We start from the raw sequence: 12,490 nt of genomic DNA, 5'->3' as shown, positions 1-12,490 counted from the left end.
CTGTGTTAATTGATGGTCGTTAGGTTACATAACAACTACTACCAGGTTATTTAGTAAACATGGCTTTGGAACAACACCATGCTTCAGTATAATGTAATTAAGTTACTTACGGCTCCTACATAGCTGCTGGAGAAAGAACAAACCACCACAAACCTAATATCTATCTTATAAAAATATGTTTGTACAAAAATCTTGAATATTTTTAACTAGTGGCTCAACTAATTTTGTATAATTGCGTAATATGCGTTTTGTGTTTCTGTTATGTACTTACACTGTTTTACTTTGCTTGCTTACATTGTAAAAAAATTACATTACGATCATATTATTACATTACAATGATGTGTTCATTTACGTAACTACTCAAGAATGTTGGGTTCAAGTTGAAGGTGGATTCTAGAACAATGTCTATCCATTGACTATACTAATTACTCAAACTTTTTACTACATTCATTCATAATAAGATATACACTGGAGCACCAGAGAAACTGGTATAGGCATGAGTATTCAAATACAGATACACTATGATCAAAAGTATCCGGACACCTGGTTGAAAATGACTCACTAGATCGTGACGCCCTCCTTCGGAAATACTGTAATTCAATATGGTGCTAGCCCACACTTAGACTTGATGACAGCTTAAACTCTCGCAGGCATACGTTCAATCAGGTGCTGGAAGGTTTCTTGGGGATTGGCAGCTGCACTGAAGAGAGGTATCGATGTCGGTCGGTGAGTCCCGGCAATGAGTCGGCGTTCCAAAACATCCCAGAAGTGTTCTATAGGTCTTGGGTCAGGACTCTCTGCAGGTCAGTCCATTACAGGGATGGTATTGTCGTGTAACCACTCCGCCACTGGCCGTGCATTATGAACAGGTGCTCGATCGTTTTGAAAGATGCAATCGCTATCCCCGAATTGCTCTTCAATAGTGGGAAGCAAGAAGGTGCTTAAAACATCAATTTAGGCCTGTGCTGCGATAGTGCCACGCAAAACAATAAGAGATGCCAGCCCCCTCCATGAAAAACACGACCACACCATAACACAGCCACCTCCGAATTTTACTGTTGGCACTTCACACGCTGTCAGATGACGTTCACCGGGCATTCGCCATACTCACCCACTGCCGTTGGATCGCCACGTTGTATGTCGTGATTCGTTACTCCACTGTTCAATCGTCCAATGTTTACGCTCCTTACACCAAGCGAGGCGTCGTTCGGCATTTACCGGCATGATGTGGGGCTTATGAGTAGCAACTCGACCATGAAATACCAGTTTTCTCACCTCCCGCCTAACTGTCCTGTATGACGGTATGTTGGTATGAATAGGTGTCTGCCTATTACACATTACGACCCTCTTCAAACTGTCGGCGGGCTCTGTCAGTCAACAGACGGGGTCAGCTGTACGCTTTTCTGCTGTACTTGTCCCTTCACATTTCCACTTCACTATCACATCGGAAACAGTGGACCTAAGGATGTTTAGGAGTGTGGAAATCTCGCGTACAGACGTATGACACAAGTGACACCCAATCACCTGACCACGTTCGAACTCCGTCTGAGTTCCACGGAGCGCCATGTTCTGTTTCTTACGATGTCTAATGACTACTGAGGTCACTGATACGGAGTACCTGGCAGCAGGTGGCAGCACAATGCACCTAATATGGAAAACGTATGTTTTGGGTGTGTCCGGATACTTTTGATCACATAGTGTATGTAAACAGGCAGAATACGGCGCTGCGGTCGGCAACGCCTATATAAGACAACTGTCTGGCGCAGTTGTTAGATCGGTTACTGCTGCTGCAACGGCAGGTTATCAACATTTAAGTGAGTTTGAACGTGGTGTTACAGGCGGCCCATGAGCGATGGAACTCAATATCTCCGAGGTAGCGATGAAGTGAGGATTTCACCGTACGACCATTTCACAAGTGTACCGTGAATATCAGGAATTCGGTAAAACATCAAATTTCCGACATCGCTGCGGCCGGAAAAATATCCTGCAAGAACGGGATCAACGACAAATGAAGAGAATCGTTCAGCGTGACAGAAATGCAGCACTTAATTACATTGCTGTGGATTTCATTGCTGGGCCATCAACAAGGGTCAGCGTGCGAACCATTCAACGAAACATCATCGTTATGCGCTTTCGAAGCCGAAGGCCCACTCGTGCGCCCATGATGACTGCACAACACAAAGCTTTACGCCTTGCCTGGGCCCGTCAACACCGAGATTGGACTGTTGATGAGTGGAACCATGTTGCCTGGTCAAATTAGTCTCGTTTCGAATTGTGTCGAGCGGATGGACGCGTACGGGTATGGAGACAACCTCATGAATCCATGGACCCTGCTTGCCATCAGCGGACTGTTCAAGCTGATGTAGGCTCTGTAATAGTGTGGGGCGTGTGCAGTTGGTGTGATGTGGGACCGGCTGATAAGTCTAGATATACGACTCTGACAGTTGACACGTACGCAAGCATCCTGTCTGATCACCTGCATCCATTCATGTCCATTGTGCATTCAGACGGACTTGGGCGATTCGAGCAGGACAATGCGACACCCCACATGTCCAAAATTGCTGCAGAGTGGCTCCAGGATCATTTTTTTTTTTGTGTTTAAACACATGCTCTGGGCACCGAACTCCCCAGACTTAAACATTATTGCGCATATCTGAAATGCCTTGAAACGTGCTGCACAGAAGAGATCTCTAACCACTAGTACTCTTACGGAGTTATGGACAGCCCTGCTGGATTCATGGTGTCAGTTCCCTCCAGCACTACATCAGACATTAGTCGAGTCCATGCTACGTCGTGTTGCAGGCACTTTTGCGTACTCGCGGGGCCCTATACGATATTAGGCAGGTGAACACGTTTCTTTGGCTTTTCGCTGTACCATTTGTGTTAAAACACACTTCATTACGATGTGAACTTGTTGAGAAATCAGTTCGTGTATGTAGGTCACTCCCACGAAGCTGAGTTTCGACTTTTGTGACATTAAACTACATCTAGCGTTAAACAGCAATGTGCCGACAAGCCTCTCCTCTCCAACCCACCCGAATTCCCGTGACCGCTCAATGTTTACACTTCCGTTGTAGCTTCCACAATACCACCATTGTCTAACTACTTGTGCTTGGTGATATCTCTCTTGTATTTCAAGGTCCATTTTTGAGGGCTCCGTACTTCGAAAGGTATTATCGGAGCCCTTATAGGATCACTATGTTTTCCGTCTGTCTATCCATGTATCAAGAACTGTCTTTTTACAGGAATGGGCAGAAGTATCAAGTTCATATTTATGTCAAATACTAAGCTCTACGGTAATAAAAAAAGTACCGCCATATATGGCATATAAATTTATTGCTCGCAAAGTCACTCAGCAAAAGCTATAGGATAACTGTTTATGTACATAACTAAGTTTGCATGGGACCCTCAGAGCGATAGTCTTATTCGCTCTTATCCGGTTTTTCTCATTTAGTGCCACAACTACCGTTTGACATTAGCTGCACGAATCCAAAACCCAAACTACAACAGTCACCAGCTTTCCATCCAAGCTCTCTAATAAAAATATCTTATTCGCGGATGTTTAAATACATGTGAAAGTTCAACGAAAGAACGATAAGACGGAGCTAGCAATCCGTGTGTGCTTACGGCAGAAACACAAGCAGAAGTTTTTACGTTACTTTAGATGTATTAATCAGAGAGTATATAATCTTTGTTAACCAGTTACATTGCCACCATCTCGTACCAGCTGTCAAGCCGCCATACAGTTTTAAGTTGTGGATTTTAATACGAGTCCGTCTCTTGCGATTCTAATTAGCTCCCATTTTCATCAGCTGGGAACAAACTCTGGCTAATTTTAGCTGTTCACAGCATGCTCTTTCGCTACGGTTCTCGTGTGTTGTAGAAACTTGCACCGTAAGCGGACGCAGTGAAATCCGCTAGGTGTGTAATTCCACGGTTAATTTCACAGTGCAACTGCTAACCCTCCACTGTAGCGTCTGTTTCCTGCGAATGTTTGCACTGTTTCGTGCACTGCACAGTGACTGCTTACCCTGCCGTAGAATAAATGCAATCTGTGAGTCCGTTGTAACGTTACCAGTATAGATTACATTTTGTAACTGTGTAGCGTTGTATTATGCTTCTATATTAAATAGAACTGCCTCTTTAACTTACATATTTTCTGATATTTTTGTGGAATTTTTCTGTCATTTACATGCACGGCGCTTTATTGTTTTCTACAACCATAATTGAAGGGCAGATTATAGCACATTTTCATATAGTTCATATCCAATGATTTCCTAATGTATCGGAAAAGGAATGCGGTGTCAAAATAAGCCTGCACTGGAAAATATTTCATGTACCTTAATATAGACTATACAAATTACATTATCCACATACGAGGGTCACTCCGAAAAAAATGCACACTATTTTTTTTAATCCATCTTTTATTCTACATGTGTGAAAGTTTTACCGTGTGTAGATACATCCTTTAGGAACAATATTTTCATTTCTCCACATAATTTCGATCCCTCTCAACTGCCTTACGCCATCTTAGAACCAGCGCCTGTATACCCGCACGGTAAAATTCTGGACCAATCTGTTGGAGCCACTGTTTGGCAGCGTGCACAAGGAAGTCATCATCTTCAAACCTTGTTCCACGAAGAGAGTCTTACTGTTTCTCAAAGAGATGATAGTCACATGGAGCCAGGTCAGGACTGTAAGGCTGGTGTTTCAGCGTTGTCCATCCGAGTTTTGTGTTCGCTTCCATGGTTTTTAGACTGACATGTGGCCGTGCATTGTCGTGCAACAGCATAACATTCTGCTTTTGCCGATGTGGTCGAACACGACTCTGTCTAGCTTGAAGTTTCTTCAGTGTCGTCACATATGCATCAGAATTTATGGTGGTTCCACTTGGCATGATGTCCACAAGCACGAGTCCTTCGGAATCGAAAAACACTGTAGCCATAACTTTTCGAGCAGAGGGTGTGGTTTTGAATTTTTTTTCTTGGATGAATTTGCATGATGCCACTCCATTGATTGCCTCTTCGTCTCCAGTGAGAAATGATGAAGCCATGTTTCATCATCCGTCACAATTCTTCCAAGAAATTCATCTCCACCATTCTCATACTGTCCCAAAAGTTCGCTGCATACCGTTTTTCATGTTTCTTTGTGAGTCACTGCAACAACCTTGGAACCCACCTGGCACAAACCTTTTTTAACGCCAACACTTTCAGTATTCTGCAAACACTTCCTTCTCCTATACCAACGTAGCGTGACAATTCGTTCATTGTGATACGTCTGTCAGCAGCCACCAATTCGTTAACTCTCTGCACATTGTCCGGAGTGTGTGCAGTACGAGGCCTGCCGCTGCGAGGACAATCCTCAATATTGGCGTGCCTGCTTTCATTTCGTAACCTGCTTGCCCACCGACTGACTGTACTGAGATCGACAGCAGCATCTCCCTACACCTTTTTCAACCTCTTGTGGATGTCCCACTGTCTTGTTTTCACAGCACAGGAATTCTATGACAGCACGTTGCTTCTGACGAACGTCAAGTGTAGCAGCCATCTTGAAGACATGCTGTGACGGCGCCACTCACGGGAAGAGGCTGACCTAAGTCTGAAAACAAGCGGGAAGGGTGTATCTACACACTGTAAAACTTTCACACATGCAGAATGAAAACTGTATTTTTACAGAAGTCATGTGCATTTCTTTTGGAGTGACCATCGTATAAGGCACAAAACGTAGTTGTGTTGACCATCATAAGATGCATAAAATATTTTGCGGGTAAGTTTTATTTTGTCCAACATATTTATCAGGGTTCTCTGCTGTCAAAGCGGGGCACGATGGGTTGCAAAGTAGATTCTTACATTTAAGCCATAAAAGACATCTATAACCCAGATCAAGTAATACCTGGGCTTATAACTTACTTGCTACATCTTGTAACCTGCTGCAGTACAGGAACTAAGGTTTTCTTCGTTTTGTTCCCTCAGGCTCATGCTGTAAAACTCCGAAAGTATGTAGGTCGACTTCAATCCGTCCATCTGGAACGAGTACTGCTGAATTTCCGTAGTTTACAGTTTGCTCGATACATTGTGAAGATGAAGAAGATCATCCGGTAATCACCATGATCCTATACAGTTCTCATTGTCTACGCGAAAAACCAGTACTGCGATAACTCTGCTTAAGTTCCGTGCCTCAGCACATACACTGATGGGAAACAAAAATCCCAACATCAAGAAGGAGTTTCGCGACGTACATTAAAGTTGTTAGTCGTGTTTCTGCATTTGAAAGATTATATCTGTTCATATTTTGTGCCAATCGTATAATGGTGGCGCTAGAAGCCTTTGAGATTGGATGTGGTGAGTTTCAAATGGTTAAAATATCTCTGAGCACATTTGGACTTAACATGTCAGGTCATCAGTCCCCTAGAGTTTAGAACTACTTAAACCTAGCTAACGTAAGGAAATCACACACATCCATGCCCGAGGCAGCATTCGAACCTGCGACCGTAGCGGTCGCGTGGTTCCAGACTGTAGCGCCTAGAACCGCTCGTCCACTCCGGCCGCGGGAAAAAGAGTATTTTCGTGGTTATCCCACGCATTGGTTATCCCTCACATCCTAATTGCAAATCTGTACGTCAGTCTTGTGATTCGACCTGTTGTGCTGTCATTCGTGAACAACACTGCCGGGATAAAGCCCGCCCACAACTACTGTTGTAACTCAACTTTCTCTACAGAGTGCCGCCAGATTGCCTAGAGCCGCAAGATCACGTGATCAGTCTTCTGTCGAGCACATGTGGGACCATCGGACGACATCTCCAGCGTCAGCCACCTACAGTATTAACCGTCTCTGTACTGACCAACCAAGTGCAGCAGGCATGGTACTGCATGACACACGCTGACATCCGGCATACGTACAATACAATGCATGCGCGTTAGCACCCTGTATCCAACATTCTGACGGTTACAGCGGTTATTGATGTACCAGCATTTCCCATTTTCAATGACTTGCTTAAATTAACCTGCGAATTCGCAATGTTAAACACTAAAATATGTTACCTAGACAAATGTCCTCCAAAAATTTCATTACTCTACATTTACTGTTTTTTTTTTGGTGTTTCGATATTTTTCCGTAAGTGTTATTTCCAGTGGCATATTTGCGAGTTTGACAGAAGCAAACGCAATGGGTAACGCTTCATTCCGCGACTCCAGGAAGACATCAGTAATGGACCAGAAAACTACTCAAGTCCCTTCTTTCCCAATCATACCAGCAATTTTGGAACATCAAATCCATGCTTCTCTGCTGATAATTATTTGTTATTGTTAATTTTTATTTATCACATTCGTACTGGATGTACATATGTATAGATTTCGTTGCAAATGGTATCTGACTTTATATCCTTTGTATGTGCTCACAATCCGCAAGAGGGGACCGTATTTGACATGGAATACGAAGAATCTCGTGACTTGAAAATGTAGGAATTTGTTTCCAGGTGTCCTTCTTTTGTTCTTCCCGGTTTCTAAGAACACAGAATTATCGCGTGGACGTGCAGCAAGAGATTCGTCCTTGTATGAGAGTATGTGCCAACAAGGAATTAGAAAATAGCCAGACACAGCTGAACTGTGACACGTTCACGTTGCAATGGAGGTGAAGATCTGCAGTCTGACTTTCACGTGTAACACATTTCCCTGCTGTTTTACGAAATGTTTCCCTGAACTCCCCTGGCCTGACCCTAAGCTCTTCCTTTACGAGCTACTAAACGTATGGTCTAGGGGTAGCGTCTTTGAGTAGTGGTCAAAACGTCTTGAGTCCAGGAAACGAACCAGCCACTACTTAAATTTCGAATAAAAAGCGTCACCAATGTCGACCGAAGACGTCCGGATAAGAAATCACCTTCATTCTTCCAACGACCTAGTCAAAGACGGCAGAGATTCATAGCACTCTCTTGCCCATAAGGTGGGAAACTGCCTCTGAAAGGTGGAAGAAGTAGCAATGATCAACGGCATGAGTATGCAAAAGAAAAGTAATGAATATCTATAGGATACGCCTGTAGCTGAAGAAGTGTCTCCCTGGCAGAAGATACCGGCCTAGTGTCCCATTCCGATCTCCGGGAGGGGACTGACTTAAGGGGACGACCACATGAAACGTCCCTGATTACCGAATGCAGTAGAAACCCGTAAATAGTAGCGGTTTGAGCAACATGTAAATTAATTTAGAACGTTCTGTCAAAATTTCTTCTAGACTGACCATTTTTTGTTTAGGATGCCAAATAAATACCAGAAATTACTATGCCTCAGAAAGACTACCCCTGTCTAAAGCAATGTCAGAGGCAAATTCTAACGAGAACCACCACATATTAAGCCGATTAAGGCTCGATATGACAACCACTTGAAGTGTAAACAGGTTATGGGAGAAAGCGAACATCTGATAAAAAAGGTAGAGGAAATCAGAGATGTTCTAAATAAGTCCATCAAAGGCAGTCCACCATCAATAACATAGCTAAATACCCCTTGTTCATCAGTTCACAAGGGGTGCACAAACTACTTCGCTTGCGCTCTTACAAAGCAATGTACAGAAACGGCTTTCAGCTTCGCCACCAGTCGACTATTGTGATATTAGATCGGGTTGGATACAACCTCAAATATTTAGAAAATTAAGTTTGCTCTGATGAAACATTCTTCCACAGGGGAGTGTTAATTAGCACATCATTGGAATCTGCGTTTCGAATAAGAACCACAGTTTTTGAGAACATTGCAGAGCACCACCAGGTAAATAGTCAAGGTGGTCAGAGACACTGAGAATTTTCATGCGTGGTGTGCTCTGATGAAAAACAAAGAGACTTTTTCTTCATCGAGCGAACAGTAACGGGGACCGTTTGTATGGTACATGGTTTAGTAATTTGCTGTCCCTCAGTTTCCTCCCCTTCAGCCAGAAATGAACTTCCAGCATGATGATGCATCACCACACTAAAGTTTACATTTTCGTGACTTACTGGACCGAACACTTCCACAGCAGTAGATAGGACGTAATGGACCAACCAAGTGGTCACAGCTGCCTCCGGACATAACCCCTCTAGATTTCATCCTGTGGGATTATGTAAAAGACATTGTGGGTGGCTTGCCTGTACGTGGCCATTGGAATCTCTGTAGAAGATATGTCGATGCAATAGCCTCAATGACCACACACATGATGTGCGGACATCGGCTAAGTTACAATAAGGTCTTGACATTTTATGACTCACGAAAGGCTCCCATTAGAAGTGTAACGTTTTGTACAAAACTTTGTTAGTTCATTTACATGATGGCATAAGATCAATAACTGTTCATCCACCATAAGCTGACGATTGTCGCAGTGGCTGTCGGGAGCGGCCATGGCCCACCACCCACGTTTTATGCTCAACACGAAATCAGCGGCGATATTCGTAGAAATATTGACCGCTTAAGTGACACTTCCGTTGGATAGCAAATCGTCTAATTTGTTGACATATTCATGTTCGAGCGTTTTACCTACAACTTCTGTATAATTTATTTATCAAAAATAATGAAAAGTGGACGTAGATGAATGTACAACATACGACACTATGAATGAAAGTCAAAAACTGGTTTACGGAATCCGTTTGGGCACAGCATTTATTGAACACAACACAGTAGTAATGTTTACGAAGTGTAATTAACTGTGCCTGACAGAACTGTCAAAATAATGTTCGCTTAAGATCACTGTCATTTGTGTTTGATTCAACATCACCATCATCATCATCATGCTTGAGGGCGTGGCACTGATAACGGCTTCATCCATAGCCACTGTCATTATTCCACCTCGTTTCCAATACTCTTGCTCCAGCTGTTACACTTTCCTGTAGTAACCTTGCCAGTCCTGCACAGTAACTGAAAGAAAAGCAGAATTGACAAGATTCTGCAGTCTTGACCAGTGACATTTATCTCACTAAAATTTTGTTTCATTTTGGTCCATGCCAGTTCTATCGGATTTAGATCGCAATTGTAAACGGACTACTTTGTGGTTCTGGTCTCAGCGTTTTCACCCACGACGTACATTTTCAAGGCTCGTTTGTTTTCTTTTGTTTTAGATAATAGTTTAGTCTTCCTAACTGAGTCAATAGACGTTCGCATAACTCGCAAGCACTCTAACTTCTTAATCCTGAAATCACGTTTACTAAGCATTCTGTCGAACTTCCTGCAGTGGTATGGCGAGTTATTCGTATAATCATAGAAATGAGTGGAATATTAGGAACCACCATGAAACTTCCTGGCAGATTAAAACTGTGTGCCGGACCGAGTTCGAGTCTCTGTCCGGCACACAGTTTTAATCTGCCCGGAAGTTTCATATCAGCGCACACTCCGCTGCAGTGCGAAAATCTCATTCTGGAAACATCCCCCAGGCTGTGGCTAAGCCATGTCTCCGCAATATCCTTTCTTCCAGGAGTGCTAGTTCTGCAAGGTTCGCAGAAGGGCTTCTGTGAAGTTCGAAAGGTAAGAGACGAGGTACTGGCAGAACTGAAGCTGTGAGGACGGGTCGTGAGTTGTGCTTGGGTGGTTCAGATGATAGAAGACTTCCCCGCAAAAGGCAAAGGTCCCGAGTTCGAGTCTCGGTCCGGCACACAGTCTTAATCTGCGAGGAAGTTCCATGTCAGTGCACACTCCGCTGCAGAGTGAAAATCTCATTCTGGAACCACCATATCTGCAATACCCCTCCTCCCGCCGAAGTCCGCTAGTTTCGTCGACTTCATGAAGTTCGCAGATTGGTGGAAACATTGTAGCGTTGGGACCCCTAAACACTTATAATTGGCATCACCACCCAAGGAAGTGCGAAGTGAGTTTACTGATCAATTTGTTTCTCCAGAAGGGAAAGTAGAATGGCAGTACAGACGTCTTTAAATTTTAGCTGATTTTCTTGAATGTTACCGTAAACGTAAGTTCATTACCTTCGTGATAGCCGGCCGAGATGGTCGAGCTGTTCTAGGCTCTACAGTCTGGAACCGCGCGACCGATGCGGAACAGGTTCGAGTCCTGCCTCGGGCATGGATGTCTGTGATGTCCTTAGGTTAGTTAGTTCTAAGTTCCAGGGGACTCATGACCTCAGAAGTTAAGTCCCATAGTGCTCAGAGCCATTTGAATCATTTTTGAAACTTCGTGATAAAAGTAACAAGTATTGCTTGCTTGGAAGAAGAGACAGCATTGGTCGTATATTTTTGTTTATTATCGCAAAATCGATTTTCGGTCACTTAGTGACCATCTTCAGTGCTGTAATATATAACTTAAATTAGGAAGCACTGGTGTCAATAAGCTTACGGCGATCATATAGATCTATGTGATCGCCGTAAGCTTATTGACACCAGTGCTTACTAGTTTAAGTTATATATTACAGCACTGAAGATGGTCACTAAGTGACCGAAAATCGATTTTGCGATAATAAACAAAAATATACGACCAATGCTGTCTCTTCTTCCAAGTATACCCATTATCTGGTCTTAGTGCACAGGACACTATGGAGTCGCCAATCAAGTATTGCTTGCAATAACCGAAGAGTAATTAGAAGGCAGTCTCTTGGTGAGATACCGCGCTGCATTTTTATTTCCTGTTATCGAATATTTGACAGCACAATAGACAAGAGATGCTGGAAATTTACGTACGACGACCTCAAAGTTTTTATCCAGGTAATTCGCCTGATTTCAGTTAACTGAATAGTGTTTCTGGATAACATGAATATGTGCCCCTCTACCATTTTTCCTATTCCTTTATTTTTGTGTTACGTCACTATTTTTATTCAGTTATAATAATGTAATAACAGTGGTGACTACTTTGGTTTTTAAAAACAACAGCACTTCTGACACAAGTATTTGCAGCAAGTTCCTGAATTAAACTTGCCCCTGTGACTTGAAGAAGTAAACTTGAGTAAGTTCCTGTTCTAATGGAAACATCTCACCAAGTGCTTACAGAAGTTACTTGCTAGTGAACACAATCCTATCGCCATACTTCGCATCTAGAGGCAGCTTGACGTTGGCAGCGCTCGGAGACAAACGAATACGTTAAAAAAAAAATGTGTGTGAGATCTTATGGAACTTAACTACTAAGGTCATCAGTCCCTAAGCTTACACACTACTTAACCTAAATTATCCTAAGGACAAACAGGCACACCAATTCCCGAGGGAGGACTCGAACCTCCGCCGGGACCAGCCGCACAGTGCATGACTGCAGCGCCAAAGACCGCTCGGCTAATCCCGCGCGGCAATACGTTTCAAGTAGGGAAGATTTTCTGTGCTTCTGGCAGCACCTGCGAAATCGCCAAGTTATCGTGGTCAAACAGCATCTTTGTATCTCTGTGTCACAGTTTTCTTTTTTTTAACTGTATTTGCGAATCAGTGAGGCTTCATATGAACATTCTTATACTCGATTTCACCGTTTGATGTCATATTTTTCGTAATTCATTTGAGAGTAAGATGATCATTGTAACGTTACGAAATGACTGAAAGTTATAATTAGGTAAAATGCCA

The 12,490-nt window shown here is 43.2% G+C and overlaps 1 protein-coding gene across 1 annotated transcript in view; it reads left to right on the top strand.

The window, feature by feature from the left end:
• The window catches only part of LOC124803436 (leucine-rich repeat-containing protein 24-like), a gene marked incomplete at its 5' end in the record, with an annotated part of 196,948 nt that overhangs the window by 111,335 nt on the left and 73,123 nt on the right, over window positions 1–12,490 (top strand). The window lies entirely within an intron of this gene.

The sequence above is a fragment of the Schistocerca piceifrons genome, chromosome 6 (genome assembly GCF_021461385.2).
Source record: "Schistocerca piceifrons isolate TAMUIC-IGC-003096 chromosome 6, iqSchPice1.1, whole genome shotgun sequence".
NCBI lineage: Eukaryota > Metazoa > Arthropoda > Insecta > Orthoptera > Acrididae > Schistocerca > Schistocerca piceifrons.
The sequence above is the reverse complement of the archived record's forward strand: the minus strand, read 5'-3'. Positions and strand labels throughout refer to the sequence as shown.